This window comes from Vombatus ursinus, unplaced genomic scaffold, assembly GCF_900497805.2.
Source record: "Vombatus ursinus unplaced genomic scaffold, bare-nosed wombat genome assembly UNPS02006874.1, whole genome shotgun sequence".
In the NCBI taxonomy this organism is placed as follows: domain Eukaryota; kingdom Metazoa; phylum Chordata; class Mammalia; order Diprotodontia; family Vombatidae; genus Vombatus; species Vombatus ursinus.
In genome coordinates, this window is record NW_020946652.1 from 10138552 (window position 1) to 10155971 (window position 17420).

At 43.1% G+C, this 17420-nt stretch overlaps 1 protein-coding gene across 2 annotated transcripts in view; it reads right to left on the reverse strand.

Annotated features, from left to right (window-relative positions):
* The window catches only part of SGCE (sarcoglycan epsilon), a 59206-nt gene extending 41991 nt beyond the window's left edge, over positions 1-17215 (reverse strand). For both annotated transcript variants that reach the window (XM_027848817.1, XM_027848816.1), the window contains exon 1: positions 17150-17215. The gene's annotated coding sequence lies outside the window, so the exon portion shown is untranslated. The remainder of the gene's footprint in view (positions 1-17149) is intronic.
* Positions 17216-17420: the final 205 nt, after the last annotated feature.

Sequence of the window (17420 nt, forward strand, 5' to 3'; positions counted from 1 at the left end):
AATGTAACACGATTGAGTGGCAGCTGTGTGCCAGGAATCATACCAGGCCTTGGGGATTCAAAGAGAAACACAAAAGGGTCCTGAGGCTACAGAACAGGGACAGGCATAGGGAGAGGCCATTTCTGGGGCCTCCTTTGAAGGGCTCCCTCTAGTCTCTAGGCTAGAAAACCACTGTTCCATAGAGCTCTTCCATAGATCAAGATGGAGCTGAGGATTCCTCACTGGTGGCTGGGTTGAACTCCAGATTCTCTTCTGATCACCCACGCACAAGATCACGGTCAATGATCAATGACTGAGTCAGAATGGAACAAGTGGGAAAACATCGCAGAGACTACAGGAGGCAAGATTCCCATAGCACAATTTTTTAAATATCTGAAAACAGTTTTATGTGACTTGACTCTTCCTTTAAAAAAAAAAAAAATTACCTGGACTGTTACACAGAGCAAATTTTCACTTCACAAAGATAATTCTCTTTTAGCCTAAATTTCATAGCAATTCAAACAGATGCCAAAGGGGAATTCTTGCCCTTACGGCCAACTAGAAACACTTCCGTGCAGGCTGATAAGTCCTAGAACAAAGGCACTGAAGAGAAAAAAAGCAATTTTTTCTTCCGTCAAACAAAAACTTTGTATGTGACTGATGAGGCTGAATTTATTCTTGGTTGTTCCAAAATTTGTTAGGAATGACCTTGTTGGTAATGAGCTCCCCTCACTTGATGGCCTGCCTGCCCCGAGTTGGGAGGCTGTGCCAGAGATGTTGGTTCAGGTACAGGGATTCGGGAACCCCTTCTTCCACCTTTGAGAGTCTAGGATTCAGTATCTCCAAATTGTCACAGATTTCTGTATTTTTATGGTCATAAATACAGAAAAAATAAAACCTATCTCATGGCACTGGGGGGCTTTACTGAGGGAAGCAGGACAGCAAATAAGAAGGAAGAAAAAGGAGAGGGAAGAGAATAAATATTCATTAAGCACATATTATGTACCAGGTACTGCGTTAAGCTATTTAAAAAAAAAAAAAAGCTTCACCATAACCTTCAAAATATCCAGTATCATCCTGGTGGAAAGAATAGTGCCTAAAATGTTGTGAGAATGACTGCAGACATTTCCCTCCCTAAAGTATCAATATATCATTGTTCTCCCAAGCCATGTTTATAAAATTTATTCTCACCCTATAAAAGATTAAGATAACCTAAATCTGCAAAGAAGATGATGAAATTTAAGCTCCAAAAAGGAAGGGACAGTTTAATTTTTTTTGTCTTCGTATTTCTATGGTGCCTGGCACACAGTAGTCACTTAATGAATGTTTATTTATTGCTTGAAGTGCACATTTTCATTTTATTTGATTTCATTTTCTACACACATATTTAATTGTGTTAATACATTTTGTTTTCATATTGTCTATACTTCTCAATATATCCCTCTCCCTAACCCCTCCCGGAGGGAATGCTGCATCCCTCTCAACAAAAAAGAAAAAGGAATGGAAAAAACCCCATTTAGCTAAACTAACCAACACACTGGCAACAGTCTGACATGATATGCGGCGTTGCCATGGTCCCCGACCTCTGCAAAGCAGAGGGAGGGGCCTTCTCACATCTTGTCTCTGGGCAGAACTTGGAGATTTTCATTCTGCAGCATTCAGCTTCAATCCATACGCCACAAGTGACACAGCTATTCCCTCATCAATGGCCACCTACTTTGCCAAACCTTCATTTTAAATAAAACCTTCTAACTGTGATGGGGTGAAGGCAGGGATCCATGGAGAACAGAGTCATCCTGCCCTGTGGAATAATACACAAATTGGGTAATGACTTTCTAAGCAATGAAGGATTGATTTTCTGAAAACAGGCATAATAACAAGTAATTTCCCATATGTATAAGGAAGTCCGCATTAAATACAGATGTAAGATACATTGTCCCTTTAAGATAAATGGAAGTGTTTAGTAAAGAAAGGGACCAAAAAATGTCTTTGTAAAGGAAGAGATTTTTAGTTATGGTCAAATGATATGGGATATTGCCACTATTTGTGGATGAACGTTTTGATTCCTAAGAAGAGTAGAAATAGATCTTTGTTTTAACACACACACACACACACACACACACACACACACACACACACACACAATGTGTGTATGAAGACATACAGCTTTCAGATGCCATTTGGATAGTTATGGAGAGAAAAAAAATTATATGTGATGTCAAAGCTCTCTCCTCAAATCTCTTAGTGACCAATAAAGAATGACATCTTGATTGTATGGGAAAAGAGGCAGAGAAAGATCTTTTATCCATTAGAAAGATTGGAGTGTAAAGAAAGAGTTTCCAGGGTACCAAAGTCATGGTGGACCATGTAGAGGACTTCAAAGCTACAAAATATGATGGTTTTTATTGTTGTTCAGTCATGTCTGACTCTGTGACCCCATTTGGGGTTTTCTTGACAAAGATACTACAGTGGTTTGCGATTTCCTTCTCCAGCTCATTTTACAGATGAGGAAACTAAGGCATACAGGGTAAAGTGACTTGCCCAGGGTCATACAGCTAGTAAGTGTCTGAGACTGGATTTGAACTCGGGAAAATGAGTCTTCCTCACTCTAGGTCTGGCACTCTATCTACTATACCAACTTACTACCCTAAGTATAATGGTATATCAGCTAATTTGTATACACCTGGCTTATCATCATAGAGGGTAAAACTTTTAAAATGAGAATAAATGTTTGGAGATTGGGGTATGATTAAAGAGTATCCTTCAGAGAGTGATGGTTAATGAAAGAACTTGAAAACGTTTTGTCCCAGTAGAGAAGAGCAGAGGACAGTGTCCTATTGGCCAAGCTCTGCAGCACCAGCTCTCACTCTACAGAGCACCCAGAGCTGGAGACAGGAGTGGCTTCGCATACCGCAGAGGGCTCTCTGCTGCCATCAGGGCACTTTGCAGATGCTTTCCAAGAGTCAGCCTGTGCTCTGGCCTGATTGGACCAGGCAGTATCTGGGTGAGTGAAGGGCTGACCCATCTGGTCTGTATTGTCCAGAGATAGCCAGTTAGATGAGACAGGCGCTGATCCAGCTTAAAGAGAACTGATAGCCTCTTTAAGAGCTAACAATTTCTAAATGCCTTTTAAAGGGGATTATTAATGAAAGAGCTTAAAAATACTATTTAGAGCAGAGAAGAAAAAAGAATTTCTCTCTAGTATCCTCTAAGATCAGCTGAGAGAGGTTCCAGAGTCAAGCAGCAAGCTAAGACACAATTTTGCGAGGGGCAGAAGTCCCTAAATGGGCCCGAAACCCTAAAGACTGTGGTCCAGTTTGGAGTTACCCCAAGCACCTGAGTTTTTCCTCTATTAGGGGCTCTCCCCCAGAGCTACTGTATACCTTGGTGGAAAAGAGCGATTTGGCTTCATACGTGTATTAAGATGTATTTGATTATGTAAGAATTTGATAGATTGGTATCTATAACAATTTTTTACTTTAAAAGTGTTATCAATGTGTTTGGTCACATAAATATCACGTCTTGTGAGTGGCTGATTGGACAGACAGAAAACGCACTGGGTACAGGCTTGAGCTAGATCAAGCTAGAAAAGTGACTCATCAGGCTGCGCTTAAAATGCCAAGAAAGTGTGAAAAGAAGCAGGTGGTGGCAGTCTATCTTGGAAACCTGGACCCGCCAGCGTAAGAGCGGGCAAAGAAGCGTGGCTCGGCTTTGTGAGGGACTATGGAGATGGATTCTTTGGGATGCTGTGAGATGCTTGTACTCTGGCTGTCCGATTCCATGTTTTCTTGCTGCACATTCGCCACGAGACCACAGGCGGAGAGCTGAAAGGGACCTTTAGTGCAACCCCATCATTTTACAGATGAGGAAACTGAGGCTGAGAGCAGTCACACAGTGAATAAGCAGGACTAGGGATGGACCCCAAAGTCTGAGCTGTTCCACTGTACCATTCCTTCATGGAGGTGTTCACTTTAGAAACCCACACAATAAATTAATATAGAACCATAAATCAAATATAAAATATAAATATTAACTATTATTATTCTTACGGTAGAAACCACCTTTTTCCTAAGTAGTAAACTAACAAACAAAGTGGTAGCAGGGGGAGGAAAGAATAAGCATTTCTATCATGCCTACTGTATAAATGTGGCATAGGCACCGTGCCAAGCACTTTACAAATAGGATCTCGTTTGATTCAATGACCCTGGAAGGTAGGGGCTATTATTATCCCCATTCGACAGCTGAGGAAACTAAGGCAGGCAGAGGTTAAGTGATTTGCCCAGGATCACACAACTAGCGAGTAAATGTCTGAGACTGGATTTGAACTCTGGTCTTCCTAAGCACTAGCCCAGTGCTCTATCCAGCTGCCTCTGCACAAAAACATTTAGCTATGACACTTTTAGCTTTGTCTGGGCTTTAGTAAATGCAGTGTGACATCGCAGCCCAGGTGGCAGCATCAAGCCGGGACCAAGCTCCTAGGAGTAGCCCCCCTGTGCCCTGCCCTCCTCACATGGCACCAGGAGTCTGGGCTCAGTTTGGGGCACCTGGGTTTAAGAGGGCGGTAGAGAAGCTAGAGAGTGTCCAGAGAAGAGCCCTCATGATGGTGAGAGGAAGATGAAGTGCAGGAACTGGGCATATATAGACTGAGGAGAAGACTTCTCATCAAGGGGCAAGGGAGAGGGGCCTTGAGAGCTATCATCTTAGGGAGGAGGAACCCCTGAGGGCAGAGCCGGAATCCTGGAGAGAAGGTGGGGAGAGACAGAGTTGGATCAATGCAGGCTTGAGGAGACCTTCCCAGAACGGAAGAATGGGCCTCTGCATTGCACCATCTGCAAATCCAATGAGCAGGTTATGTGTCTCTAACAAAATCAACAAAAACACTGAACAAGACAGGGCCAAGGACAGAGCCTTGTGGCACTCCACTTGGGACCTCTAGACTGTCAAACAGCCATTCATCAGCAACTTTGATTACAATTGTTTAATCTATGATGTGGTCAGCCATCAGTTCTAACGTCAAGCCTTTATCAAGTACCAACTATATGCCAAGCACTGCGCTAAATGCTGGGGATACAAAGAGAGGCAAACACCAGGCCCTGACCTCCAGAATCACAGTCCAGTGGGGGCAAAAAGCATGAAGAGAAAGAGGTTCGTACAAGATTAGGCAGCATAGAAGGAAGGTAACCTGAGATGGGAAAGCACCAACAGTAAGGAAGGCCAGGAGCTAAAGGAAGTCAGACCTGGCTGCTTGGACTGGAGTACTGCAAGGGCTGAGGCTGGGAGACCAAGCAGCTGATGATGGCAATGTCTTGGGGGAAGGTGATGAGGGCATCCCTCCAGTGTGGGGGGGAGGGGCACAGTCAGGATATTTCCCCTTTAGACCACAGATTCGACATGATGGGCGGAGTGGAGGATGGCCGGTTGGTTTGGAGTCTGCAAGATGAGAGGCTGGCAGCACCTTCGACAGCCATGAAGGAGGGAGGAAGAGGATGAGTGGGGAGGTAATGAGCCCAGTTTGGGACATGCTGACTTTGAGATGTCTGTGAGATATCCAGTTTGAGAGAGGTTGGGGGTGGAGAAGAGATGGGAGAATTATTTGTCTGAAGATGTCATAAGGGGCAGCTAGGTGGCTCAGTGAATACAGCACCGGCCCTGAAGTCAGGAGTACCTAAGTTCAAATCCAGCCTCAGACCAAACACATAACACTTTCTAGCTGTGTGACCCTGGGCAAGTCACTTAACCCCAATTGCCTGGAAAAAAAAATGATCATGAAAACCATGAGGGTTGGTGAGATCGCCAAGTGAGCAGGCAGCAAAGAGGAGAGGGCCCAGGCTGGAGAGACAGGGCATCAAACCATTTTCTGAAACCACAGCACAGTGTTGACACAGTATCCCCTGGACCCACCCATGTGGCAACCATTTCCAAAAAGGGAAGTTGGCTTCCATATTTCTGAAAGGTGACCCTCTCTAAAGCCCCACACAATCAATCATTCAGCTATCATCTATCAAATGCCCACTTAATTAAAGTATTAGGCAGAGTTCTGGGGCACAGATCAGAATGAAACAGTCTCTGTGCTTAAGGAACTCACATGCTCTCCAGAGGAACTGGACACATACGTCTAACTGGACAGAAGAAATCATTCCAAAAAATACAAAGTAATCTCAGGGGGTCAGAAAGCTACAAGAACTGAACTCTGGAGGGAAGCTAAGGACTCCATGAGGTAGAGAGAAAGGGCAGTCTAAGCAAAGGGTGACGTGAAAGGCTCAAACATATTCAGCATCAGATTTCGGCCCACACTACATCTTCAGGCTTTGCAATGCAAGGTCTCCCCAGAGACTTTAGGGACCCTTCTGACATAGTTTGGGTCCTTAGCATGGGCAAATACGGGCACAGACTCACTTTCTGGAGCAGGCCATGAGTCTTAGACTTTGAAGAGCAAGAGGGTAGGTAGGAAAGTAGTTCCATGGCTCAGTGGAAGGAACAGGGCCTGAGAAGGGCTTTGTGGGAAGAGGAGAGAGAACAGGAAAGCACCTATGGGGGTGGGGGAGGGGTCAGAGATGAGACTGCAGGGCTTCTCCTCCTGTCCGCCTGGACAAAAGTTAGAGTTGGGATTTCATGACATAGGGCACACTGGTGTGGAAACTCAAAATGGCACCTGGTTTGAAACCTGGAGTTTTAGGAAGCTGCCTACAGCATTGGCGGTGCTTGTCCAGGGTCACTCAGACCGTCTGTGCAGAACCACCCCCAAAGCTGCCAACTCTCCTCTGAACTGACAGCTTTAGAATTCCTAATTTCCGACAAATCCCATTTTCTTCTGTACTTTTGGTATATTGGTTGGTATTGTCACTATCAGTGGAGGTGAAGGTAACAATTAAATAAAATTCTGATGAAGAAATCAGTCCCAACTCTTAGCTAAGGGGGATTTTAAAAGGATACAATTCATCTGGAATTGTGAAACCCCTCAAAATTGGCCAGCACCTAACTATATGGTCCAAGGAATGTTGCTTCCGTTAACTTCCAAATGAGGAGCATTAGTAGACTAACATGTCTGTAAAAGTAGAAAAGAAAAGGCTGGGAAAGACACTGAGTTGATGACAATTCACCTTGTATACCCTTCCATTGATGCAAACAAATTTGGTCTCCAATATTTATACATGCAAACTCTGCTGCCTTCATTCAAATAATACTTTAATAATCATAATAATGAACACTGATACAGTGCTTTAAAGTACATATATTAGTTCATTTATTCACATATTATTTACATATATTAGCTCAATCTGAGCCTCATAACAACTTTGGAAGGAAAGTGCATCACTATCCCTATTTTGCCGATGGTAACACTGAGGCTGACAGTATGACTTGCCTAAGGTCACACAGCGAGGAAGACTCTGAGGCAGGATTTAGAGTCTGGAGCTCTTTATCCACTGTGGCCACTCAGCAGCCTTCAACTGGTCAAAAGAACAACAAAACTCATTTTGGATACAGCAAAATTAAAACAAAAAAAAAATGGACACGAGATTAGACGTCAGCTGGAAGGTGCCATGAGAACATAAGAAGGTGCTTCTTTCCTGAGAATATCTGACTCATCCAGAGACTCTTTCTCACGCATTTTTGGGCACTAGGCAGGACCACACAATAAATCAATCCAGTCAAGATGATGTGAATTCCTAACCCCGTAGAACTCTGTAAAAGCTTTAGAAGAAGGGACCACATGTCCCCTGCCCTACAGGTCTAAAAAGGACTTATCCACAAGAAGAGCTCTTTGTTAGCCTGTCCCTTTGTGGCAGCTTCAGGGAAGGGGATAGGAGCAGGCTGACCGCTATTAGGGAAAGGGGCCTCATTCCTCCCAAGGTGGGCATCCCTCCTCAGGCTATCTTTGGTTCTTATTTGACAAAAGGTCTGCCCATCTGGCCTCACTTAAAGGGTCAGATTCCTCACCAAGAAAAGAAATAATCAAGATAGGTAGATGCCATTCAGTCTGAAAGTTGCTGATCTTAAGAACAGACAACAATAACTGTGTCTGTGTTTCCCAAGCTTGTATTTTCCTTCTTTTCCCATCAAGTAGTTGGTGAATGCTTGAGCTTGCACTACTTTCAGACCCTCCTCTCTTCACGGCAGCTATCTAGGAGAGGGCTGAGCTGTGCTGCTAAGAGCAGGCCCTTCATCTAATTACCAGGAGAGCTCTGTATCTGCATGTGAGGGGGCCCAAGAAAATGTAGGGAACTCTTCAGAGAAAGCTTAGCAACCCTCCGAAGGATGAATGTGCCTTCACTGCCTTAACCTGGACACCACCAAGAGCTACAAATGGGAACATTTTTCCCAGAGGAAAAGCACTTTTTTTTTCATATTGACAATCCCACCTATTCAAGAAAAGCATCTCAGGTCTTTGTAAAAGCACTTTGTCACTGGGTGATCTATGGTTATAAAAGACATCCCTCCTGTCAGTATTAAGAACAAATTAGATCCTCTTCTGTATTGGAAACAAATGGTTCTGATGTTAATGGAATGATGTGATGCATTTTTCTTCAGCTTTCAAACAGGAAAGGGCTTCCTCTATCTTGCAGAATATAAGCTCCTTGAGGGTAAAGAGTACTTACCATTTTTATCTTTGGACTCCCCAGCCCCTGCCCCAAGACCAGCACCCAGGAAGTGCCAACTAAAGGAATATCAGCCCATTCCCTCATTTTAGCTTAATTCAATAGCCACACAGCAGAACTATGGCAAATCTCTCGACACCATCCCACATGTAATGACCCTCCTGGGAGGTGTGCCTGTATCATCCAGAATGCAGATGCGAGTGGCCCCTCAAAGCTGCTCCCAGAGACAAGCACACCAAATGCCCCGAGACCCTCCTTTGATCCAGTACCAACTGATCACTTCACTCCCTCCTTTGCTCACTTTGCTCCAAGGGCAATTACTGGAGGGGGATGTTCTGGTATTAGCTCAGAAATGACTTAAAATGGAAAGTTGCTCGCTCACTGATTGAGGCCCCACCTGTAAAATTGGGAAACCCTCTTTTCCTGTGACTTTTTCCTCTCTCCTCCTTCAGCCTCAGATTCCACATTCATAGATTTCGACTGCCCATGTCATTTAGTAACAGTAAAAAATAACACAAGTCATAGATGTTTAAACAATGTATCAGCTGGAAGAAAGGTCACAGACGGAATCCCCTTGTGCCTTGGGAAAGCAGGGCAAAGAAGCTGTGGACTAGATAGAATTCCTCTCACCCACTGCCAACTGCCAACTCCTCCAACACATTGGAACCACAGACCAATCATTTTGTTCTTTTCAGAATGTAGTTAGCTCAGCTCCTCTCACTTCTCACAAATGTCAGTTAACTGTGTCTCCTCAAAACCCCCCTCAGAAGGGCAGTTACAACCGCTCAGGAATTTTCCTCAAGGAGATTAATGTTAACTCAGTTTGGTTCTCATAAGGAATGGAAGAGTTAAACTAGGTCTAGACTTCCCCTCCAGAAGGGCAGTTCTCTGTTCTCTCCATGCAATCCCTTAGGCTTTCTCCAGGAGAGCAGTTAACTCTCCAAGTCTCTCTCAGACTCTCCATGAGAGCTATCTGTTGAGGATTCCTCATCCTCTCTGAGGGCTACATACAAACTCTTTTTTTTTCAAAGTCTTTCAAAGATTACAATTAACTCTTAGTCTCTGCATTTTCTTAAAACCACAGAAACTATAACCAAAGTCTCTGAGGGAAGGGCTATGAAGGATGGAGTGTTCAGCATGTTATTAACATTGCTGCCAGCAATTTTATCCACCCACATGCTGCCAATCACAGCTTGAGAAGCTTCAATGGAAATGTGTTTTCAGTTACATTAGCTTTTCTCCCACTTGTATCGTGAATTTTCTGCATCCATAATACAAATAAGAAAAAGAGGTTCATCTACACATGTGGGACATGAAAGATGTCACCCAGAAAGTGCATCTGACTTAGTAAAGTGAAGCCCTGCCTTAAAGTCCTTCCCACAAGGTGGGAAAGAATGCATTCCAGGTACGGAGGCTAGGCTGCATGAAAGGAGAGAGAGAAGAAATGGAGGGTTGTGTGTGAGGAGCAGCGTTGGATGCAATGAGAAGGTGTGTTTGGCTGACCCACAGAATACATGAAGGTGAGGAATGTAAAATAAGGTTGTATGGTCTTTGAGGTTGAGGAGGGCTTTAAATGCCACAAAGGGAGATATGTATCTGACTGTAAAGGTGATAGGGAGCCTTGTGAGATTAGTGAGCAGGGGAACAACATGATCATACTGGTTTTAATGGGAAAATGCCCAATAAATTAGACAAACCATTGGTTAGATAGATAGAAAGAAAAAGAAAATGAAATTACCAGTATAAAAAAAATCAAAAAGGCGAATGCAACACCAAATAAAGGTAAAATTAAAGTAATTATTGGGAGCTATTTTGCCCAATTATATGCCAATAAAATGACAATCTAAGTGAAAATGGATGAATATTTACAAAAAAATATAAATTGCCCAGATTAACAGAAAAGGAAATAGAATATTTAAATCACCCAATCTATTAAAAAAGAAGAAGAAGAAGAAGAAGAAGAAGAAGAAGAAGAAGAAGAAGAAGGAGAAGAAGAAATTGAAGAAGCCACCAAGAAAAAATTCACAGGGCCAGACAAATTTGCAAGCCAACCTTTAAAGAATAATTGCTTCCAATGCTACATAAACTATTTGAAAAAATAAAGAAGCCCTAGCAAATTCCTTTTATGAAACAAAGATGGTTTTGGTGCCTAAACCAGGGAGAGCAAAAACAGAGAAAACTGCAGACCAATTTCCCTAATGAATATTGATGCAACAATTTTCAACAAAACACTAGCAAGGAGATTAGAGCAATATATCACAAAGAACATACACAATGACCAGGTGGAATTTCTATCAGGAATGTGGGGCTGGTTCAATATTAGGAAATCTAAAAGCATGATTGAACAAATTAATAAACAACAAAGATCATATGATTATCTCAATAGATGCAGAAAAGACTTTTGACAAAATGCAACACCCATTCCTATTTAAAACACAGGAAACCATGGAAATCAAAGGAGCTTTTCTTAAAATGATAAGTAGTATCTTTCTAAAACCATGGGCAAATATTATCTATAATAGGGACATACTAGAAGCTTTCCTAATAAGATCAGGGGTGATGCAAGGAAGTCTCTTATCACCACTATTGTTCAATATTGTACTAGAAACGTGCACCGTAGCAATAAGGCAATAGAAAAATAAATAGAAGGAAAAGAATGAGTAACAAGGAAACAAAAGTATCCCTCTTTGCAGATGATGTGATGGTTGACTTAAAGAGCCCTAGAGAATCAACTAGAATACTAGCTGAAACAATTAACAACTTTAGCTGACTTACAGGATATAAAACAAACCCACATAAATCATCAATATTTTCACATATTACCAACAAAACACTTAACACGCAAATAAAGGCAGATCTAAACAAATGAGGAATTATTAATTGCTTATGGATAGGCCTAACGAATATAATAAGAATTACAGTTCTACCTAAATTAATTTACTTATTCAGTGTCATATCAACCATACTAATTTTAGTTTCATTATAATTACAAATTAGTATAAATATAATTTATATAATATAATTATATATTACATGTAATATATTATATAGTCTATATAATTATATATTGTGATATATAATATAAATATAATTTATATAATATAATTTATATAATATATAATATAAATATTATTATGAAATATGAGAAAATATATTTATAAGGTATTAAATTGATATAAATTATAATTTATAAGTAAATTATAAATTAAAATTACTTATAAAATCATTTGTACAATTATTTTATAGAACTAGAAAAATAATAAAATTTATCTAGAAGATCAAAAGGTCAAGAATATCAAGGGAATCAATGAAAACAAATGTGAAGGAAGGTGGCCTAGTCCTACCAAATCTCAAATTGTATTACAAAGTGGTGATCATCAAAACAATCTAGTATTGGCTAAGAAACAGAGGGGTGGATCAGTGGACTAGACCAGGTACACAATATACAGTAATAAACAACCATAGTAATCTAGTATTTGATAAACCCAAAGACTCCAGCTTTGAGGGCAAGAAGTCACTATTCAACAAAAATCACTGGGAAAACTGGAAAGCAATCTGGCAGAAACTAGGCATAGACCAACATATCTCATACCATATGCCAAGATAAGGTCAAAATGGATACATGACTTAGATTGTTATTGCTGTTAGGGAGATGCCATAAGCAAACTAGGGGAGAGTGGAATTGTGTACTTGTCAGGTATATGAAGAAGGGAAGAATTTATGACCAAACAAGAGATAGAGAGGATCATGGGAGATAAAATGGCTAACCTTGATTACATGAAGTTAGAAAGCTTTTCCACAAACAAAACCAAAGCAGCCAAAATGAGAAGGAAAGCAGGAAACTAGGGGGAAATTTTATAGCGAGTTTCTCTGATAAAGGCCTCATTTCTCAAATCTATAGGGAACTGAGTCAAATTTATAAAAATAAAAGCCATTCCCCAATTGATTAATGATCAAAGGATCTGAACAGGCAGTTTTCAAAAGAAGAAATCAAAACTATCTACAGTCATATAAAAAATGCTCCAAATCACTAATAATTAGAGAAATACAAATTCAAACAACTCTGAGGTACCACCTCACATCCATCAGATTGGCTAACATGACAAAAAAGCAAAATGGCAGATGCTAGAGGGGATGTGAGAAAATTTGGACACTAATGCACAGTTGGTGGAATTATAAACTGATCCAACCATTCTGCAGAGCAGTTGGGAACTATCTCCAAAGGGCTAAGTGCAAACACTTTGACCCAGCAACACCCTACTAGGTCTGCATCCCAGAGAGATCAAAGAAAAGGGAAAAGGACCTAAATGCACAAAAAGATTTATAGCAACTCTTTTTGTGGTAGCAAAGAATTAGAAACTGCAAGGAAGCTCATCAATGGGACAATGACTGAACAAAGCTGTGGTATGTGAATGTGATGGAATACTATGGTGCTTGTAAAAAGTTATGAGAAGGCTGGTTTCAGAAAAAATCTGTGAAGACCTATATAAACTGATGCAAAGTGAAGTAACTAGAACCAGGAAAGCATTGTATACAATAACAGTGACATTGTAACAATAGTCAACTGTGAATGACTTAGCTACTCCGATCAATAAAATGATGCAAGGCAATTCCAAAAGACTCATGATGAAAAATGCTATCCACCCCCAGAGAGAGAACTCATGAAATCTAAGTGTGGATTGAAACATTTTTTTTTCATTTTCTTTACTTTTCTTGCTTTTTTTTAAGATGGCTAATATGTAAATATGTTTTACATTTTTTCACATGTACAATATGTATCATATTGCCTGCCTTCTCAATGGGTGGGGGAGAGGCTGGGAGGAAGGAGAGAATTTGGAACTCAAAATAAAAAAAAAAATGTTAAAAGTTTTTGGAAAAGATTTTTTTTTTGCTTTTTTAGTGAGGCAATCAGGGTTAAGCGACTTGCCTAGGGTCACACTGCTAGTAAGTGTCATGTGTCTGAGACTGGATTTGAACTCATGTCCTTCTGACTTCAAGACCAGAGCTCTACCCACTGCGCCACCTAGCTGCCCCTGGAAAAAATTTTTAAAAAGTAAATGGGAGGTGAGAAAGTAGAAGTTAACAAGTGTAGACAGCTTTTTTTTTCTAGGAGTTTGTCTGCGAAAGAAAAGAGATATAAGGGTTGATTGACTGAGGAAAGAGTGGCACCAAGGAAAGGTTTTTCCCAGGGATTGGGGAGATCTGGGCATGTCTGGAGGCAGCAAGGAAAGGAGACCATGGATAAAGAGGAGGGTGAACTTTGGAGAAAGAATAAGCTCCCCATGGGTACATGACCTGAAGATTCAAGCTCACACCCTAAAAAAAGGAAGAGAATCAGCTCAATTATCTTCCACAGCTGCAGTGAAGGGGAGAGTTCTTAATCACACAACAGAGAGAGATGAGCATAAAAGATAAAATATATTATTTTGATTGCATAGAACTATAAAAGTTTTTGTAAGCAACAGATTCAATGTAACTAAAACACAAAGGGAAACTGTTAGGGGAGGAAAATATTTTTGCATCAGCTGTAGGAAACACACACGTATCCATGCACACACTACTGAAGACCAGCATTTCCCAATGGATATGTCTTCTACCCATTGGTCAAAGGATATAGACCCAGTTCTCAAAAGAATACAAATTATTAACAATCATATGAAGAATACTACAAATCATTAATAAGAGAAATGTGAATCAAATCAACCCCATAATTTCACTTCACACCCACTCAATAAATTAGGAAGATGATAAAGGGTAGAATTAGTTGATATTAGGGTGCTGTGGAAAGAGGAGCACAGCAATACACTGTTGGTGGAGCTGTTCGTTCCAGAAATGGAAAGAAATTTTTAACTAGTCAATAAAGTGAGTAAAATATTCATATCACTTGACTCAGAGATCCTACTCACTTCTAGGCATGTGCTGAGAGAGAGACAGAGACAGAGAGACAGAGACAGACAGAGAAACAGAGAGAGAGAGAGGAGAGAGGAAAAAGGGAGGAGGGATTGAAGGGAGGTCTCGTTTACAACAAAATATCCTTAGCAAGACTTCTTGCTGTAACATAAAAATGGAAACAAAGTTGGCCCCCATTGATCGAGGATGCAGAACAAGTTGTGGTCCGTGAAAATAATGTAGTGTTACTTGACCATAAGAAATACTGAATATGAAGAATTCAGAGAAGCCAGAGAAAATCTACATGAATGGATACAGAGTGAAGGAAGCAAAACCTGAAGAACAACACACACAAATTAAATGAACAATTCAACAACTGCTGCTGAGAAAATGTCATTTCTGCTCTCTCCAGCTCCTCCCCCCTTCCCTGAGGCAGGGGCTGTGCTTAAGGAACACTATCAAGGCAAGGTCTGAGGGTCAATTTGGCTGAATTGCTCTCCACCTCTCCTATTTTTTTGGGGGGGGGGGTCTTTGTTATAAGGGATGGCTTTCTAGGGAGGGGAGGCTGAAGGTGATCTCTGAATCTCGTTATTTGAAAATAATGTTGATCTCAGAACAAAAGATCGATAAAAACTAAAAATAACAATAAAGAAGATGAGGGAATGTGAGGCAGTGACAGGAGGGGAAGCTTCTAGAGAAGATGGGCAGGGATGAGCTGACCCAAGAGAATGACTGCCTCCTCCACTGAGCCTGGAGCAGAAGAGAATGAGGGCATGAGGCTGGAATTCAGGAGAAGAGGGAGGCTGCCATTCTCACCTCCATTTCTTCAAAGGAGGTGAGGTCAATGGGCACAGACAGAGATGTGGTGATAGACGAGTTTTGGAACAGACGGTTTGGGCCAGCAGAAAGTAAGAGGATTGACCTATGCCAGGGAGGACCAAGCGGACATAAAGCTGAGGTTTGGTACAAGGACCATGGAGAGTGTCCTGTTGAACTGGTTAACTAAAGTGAGGCCAGACCAGCCGGACACAGCCCAATGAGGCAGAGAGCATGGAGAGTCTGGAGGTTAGAAAGGGTAAGGCCCAGGGAGAATGGAGGGACAGGAGACTGTAATTACACAGAAGAAGGTCAATGCTCTGGAAGGACACAAGAGAGATGGAGGTCTAGTTCAAAGGTGTGACCATCCCTGTGGACTGCTGGAGGTTGATGGACTGAGGAACAGTGAATGAGGGGACATCACCATGTACGCTGACAGCCCCAACAGAAGGGCAGTGGCTGGGGTGGACAGGGAGTCTGGGAGCATAACCAAAGGGTCAGCTGACAACAACTACTAGGGTCTGGAAGGCTGGTTGGAGCAAAGCTGGGAGTGGGGTCATAGAGTGAAGGGAAGTTGCCATTGCCCCCAGGACCGGCCCAGTGTACAAGTGGGGGGTGGGAAGGAGAGAAAGCAATCTTCATACTAAAGAGCATGGGCCAGGGGACAGAGTCATACGGGAGGCAAAGGGTCAGAGAGAAGCCTAGCTTGTCAGAGACCAAGGGTCTGTCCCACAGGGAGGACAGGGTTGAGGGAATGGGTGTGAGGGAGGTTCAGTTCAAGCAGCTTAACTGGATCCTCAGGAATTCTAAGGGGAACCAGATTGGATTGGATTATTTTTCCCTATTTTCCTTATTTCCTGACCAAGATTAGGGGTGTGTGTGTGTGTGTGTGTGTGTGTGTGTGTGTGTGTGTGTGAGAGAGAGAGAGAGAGAGAGAGAGAGAGAGAGAGAGAGTGAGTGAGTGTCAGGACAAATGACAAGATCACCCATATAAGAAATCACCTGAAAAATGCAATAACAGAAATAACCTATCTCCGGTTCTAAGACCTTGTGACTATGGGAGCTGGTCGGGACAGAGTCAGGGTTATAATCACCAAGCTCCCCGGACTGAAATGGCAGAGGGAAACCCTACAGTCAGGTTGGCTGTAATACCAGGCCTGCTCCCTCAAGTGCCCCAGCCTCCTAAAGCTTCCAGGACGAGATCAGCCACTACTCCCAAGAGTTTGGCGTAACCATCCACACAGGAAAGACCAAATGGATAAAGGATGTCGACCTTCTGCATTATAATTCTGAGTTATCTTAGGAAACATGCTTAACATATGAAGGAGTAACAGTCTTCTTAGGTGTTCCATGGGCCACACATAGTGGGCACCTCTCTGCAAACCCAAGCAAAGGAAAAACTGAGCCTCGGGCAAACCTAGCGCAAGCCTTGTGCAGATGAAGTAAAGGAGCCCTCCCGGAGTGCAGACGGCAAGTCCAGGGGACAGGGCAGGCCCGCTGAAGTGGGTGCCAGCAGGAGGCATGGGAGGGCTCCGAGGGAGACTCCCCAAGACCCACTGGCTCCTGACTTTACACTGCAGCGTCAGAAAGGAAGAGAAGGGGGGAAAGAAAGCTGGTCACAGCAGCTGTAGCTCTGGAACGCGGGGGGAGGGGGGGGGAGCGGCTCATATTTTCCATCACTCGTGGGTGCCACGGGGAGGGGGAGGGGGGGAGGGTGCCCGGGGCACAGGCCTGGGAAAAGAGAGGGTGGGGCAGGAAGATGGAGACCCCTCCCGGGGAGGGCCCACGCGGGACACCGCCCGGCCGCTCATCTTCCCCACACACCCCACCCCGTCCTGCGCTGGCGATCCTGGGGGTCGCGGACGCACCTGTTAGCAACAGCAGGGCTGCGGCGGCGGCGGGGCTCCTGCCCACGCAGGGTCCCCCCCCTGCTCCTCCGGGCGCCCGCAGCATCTCTCTCCCGTCTCGGGCTCGGGCTCGGTCCAGCCTCCTCACTCCATTCGGCCTCGCTCGGCCCCGCCCGGTCGGGCCGGCCTTGCTCTCTGCCTCCCCCTGGCGGCCGCCCCGGACGCTGCAGGGCCCCGGCCCGCCCGCCCCACCCCCACCAGCCGCCTCTGCGGCAGCCGCGGCCCCGGGCGG